The sequence below is a fragment of the Mus pahari genome, chromosome 16, assembly GCF_900095145.1.
Source record: "Mus pahari chromosome 16, PAHARI_EIJ_v1.1, whole genome shotgun sequence".
Taxonomy (NCBI): Eukaryota; Metazoa; Chordata; class Mammalia; order Rodentia; family Muridae; genus Mus; species Mus pahari.
Window position 1 is genome coordinate 51,491,516 of NC_034605.1, and position 3,138 is coordinate 51,494,653.

Consider the following 3,138-nt stretch of genomic DNA (forward strand, 5'->3'; position numbering starts at 1 on the left):
TTTTTTTTTTTTTTGTGTGTGTGTGTGTGTGTGTGTGTATAGAAATTAAGCTGAAGAATACTAGCATTTCATGGAAGAATTATAAAATTATGTTTCTTCTAAAACATTTTAGACCTGGGAAATCCTTACTTATTTTCCTTAAATCCTCTATTCTGTGACGTACAGTATATCTTTATTGAGACTTACATGTTTAAGACTTTCTTGGCGTATCACTTGACCATGTTACTTTTGTAGATGTTAGATTTATCATAATCTATAAATGCATTGCTTTATTTAGTATTTTCTTCACATACTAATTTTTATGAGACCAGGCATCTTGAAGATCCTCTTCATATCACCAATATCAAAGGCCTGAAACATAAGTGTTCATAAATATTTACAGAGACACTAAAGATATGATTTTGGTCATGAGAAGCAAAGACAAAGCTCTAGATGGTCATTTTGCCTTTAGTTTTCTCAGAATCTGTTAAAAAATGACCCATTATTTTCAAAGGAGATTTTAGTATCTCACATATATTAAACCCTCTATAAATGTATCTTTTTTGTAAATAAAAAAACTTAAATATTATAGAGGGATTAGAATTGTGAATATGCCCTACAGAGTGAAAGAGATAATGTTAACAAAAAGAAGATTTAGGTTAGCACTCTACTGGGGCTGTAATGTGCTGTTTGACATGAATGCCACAGCTCTGAAGGCACTGTTCCAGTCTAAAGATGAGGTAAACATGAGAGAGAAAAGTCACTGCTCCAAGGTCATAACTAGAAAGTGTCACATTTGGGATTAGAGTTCCAGTCTTTCCTTAAATCCAACCCATTTTCTTTTCTTTATCTCATGTTGCCTCTATGGGAAACAGACAAATGAAATAGTAGCTTTATCTCTAACATAATCAATGCATCACGTTGTCTAGTTAATACCAACAAAGAGCTGGTTAGTTTTTCTACTTACGTCATTTTAAGAACAGGAAACATAAACATACATATTTTGATTGAAGCTAAGGTGATATGAGAAATGGCAGAAATATTCACTAACAAAGATGATTTTTAGAAAAGATTTCAATGGATGTATTTTCATACTCCCCCACCCTCCACACTTCTGGGAGGAAAAACCCTTTGGCCTTGGGGGCAGGTTTTGGTTTGAAAAAAAGGGCTGAAATGTTCTTTTAGGAGAACAGTTATTTGAAATTTATCCTCAGAATAATTTTTAGATTTTTTTTCTCCCCTAGATATAGAATAATTCTGCCTGTGAGAATGTTCTAAATTTATGTGACATCAGGGGGGCATCACTAATCATGATACAGCAAGGTAAAGACCACAAACATCATTTTGTTAAACTGGTGATACTGCGGGTAAATTGTGATTTCTTCATACGATTTAACATTTACATTGACTTTTTTTTTTAAAGCATATTCAGTAGTGCTCAAGGAAGATCATATAAAAAGAGACAGAGCTATTCAATAGTGCTCTCTCAATTCACTTGGATTCCACCAACAAAGGATTTTCTTCTGATGAAAAACCATCCTCCATTAAAGGACATGAAGTAAAATTGAGCTGGGGAATCTGAGTCTCCAGGACACAATGCTGTGAAGGCACCAGAATCGGGTTAGGAATTAGCTATTGTTAAGACAGACTATGGACTTCCAAATGGGAATGTCAATGAGGTTTTAGGCAAATTTCATGCTGATCCCAGTTTGTCTCTAAGACCTGGGTATCCACACTTTTTAAAAAGCCACAGGTGGGATTCCTGGGTACAGAGAAGTTTCGCTACAACTGAACAGGAAATCCAGAAACCACATGGTGATGGGTGAGTGGTTTGGGGCCATACATGTGACATGCGTGTTTACATCCTATTTCTTTCCACTAACAGCTCTGATTGTGGCAAGCCTTCCTTTCTCTCTGAGGGAAAAACAAAAACAAAACAACCTGGAATGACACTTTGTTGTTAAACTCAAGTAAGCTTATGCTGTGCAGGGTGGGGGTTGAGGGTGAGGTGGAGGTGGAGGTATACATGTTCACACAGGTTAATAGTGCCCGCCATGATAACAGCTTCTCGGGCTCCTTCAGTTCGTGGTCAATGAATGATAGTTTGTGTTCAGTTTTTAGCATAGACAACTCTTGCTGGAAGAATTTGATCAGCAATTTCCCTAAAGCACTGTTTCTCAAGCCCCCCCCCCTCCTCCCTGGGCCTTTGTTTACTAAATTTTCTTTTCCATTAAAATTTAATACCACAGGTAAGGTGTATCTATGGTGTGGTCCTCTGAAAGGCCACAAACCCTGTATTATATAAGAACACACACACACACATACACACACACCAGAGCAGGGACATCATCATCATCAATGTTGAAAATCCATGTCAGGAGAAAAAGTGACTTGGTCAAGGTCACGTGACTCGTTTACTGCCAGAATGAGGTCCGAATTAGGGATCACAAAGTGGTAGCCTGATACCAGCTTGTGTCTTGTCTGCTTTATTTGTAATGAAAAACTAGTTGCCAATATTCCTAGTCAAGAGATTTCAACTAAAACACCCAAGCAAGCCTCCAACTGCTCCCGAGACATCGGAGTGTCGCAGCACTTGAGCTAGACAGAGGGGCGCCCGGTGGCCCTGGTCCCCCGCCCCGCCTCTAGGGATGCGCCTCCCTGGATAACCCGCCGCGAAAGGACAACCGTCTGGGGACCGCTCGGCGGGCGCCTAACTGGCTGCGGACTCCGAACCTCTTGGCGCGCTTCGCTCTCCGGCTTCAGAGCCCTGGAGCCGACGGGTCGGTCTCGCACGTCTAGGGCCGGGAGGCGCGGGCGGAGAGGACCGGCCGGCCCCGTGCGCTGTTCGGGCGGGTTCCGAGGCGCTGGCCCTGCCCGCAGGCCCGGCCTCCCCGCCGCGCCTCTGAGCAGGGGGACTCCCCGCCGGGCGCGCCACACAACGTCTCCCTCGGGCGCGCGCACGGGCCACTCCACAGCCCGGCCGCCGAGGACGCCGCGTCGCCGCCGCCGCCGCCGCCGCCGCCTTGCGCGCCCCCGACCCGACAGCCAATAGCCGGAGTCTCTGGGTGCACGTGACACGCGCCAGCCAATGGAGACCCGAGGCGGCCCGTGACGCGACGGACAGCTCGGAAGGTTTTTCGAACCCGCGGGCGCGGCTGG

At 44.3% G+C, this 3,138-nt stretch overlaps 1 protein-coding gene across 2 annotated transcripts in view; it reads right to left on the bottom strand.

Annotated features, from left to right (window-relative positions):
- Ptpdc1 (protein tyrosine phosphatase domain containing 1) overlaps positions 1–2,936 on the bottom strand; it is a 50,186-nt gene extending 47,250 nt beyond the window's left edge. Inside the window, exon 1 of one of the 2 annotated variants that reach the window (XM_029547614.1) lies at positions 2,713–2,936. The gene's annotated coding sequence lies outside the window, so the exon portion shown is untranslated. Of the gene's footprint in view, positions 1–186; positions 297–2,712 lie in introns of those variants that run through there. The other variant, XM_029547615.1, reaches the window with a different exon arrangement.
- Positions 2,937–3,138: the final 202 nt, after the last annotated feature.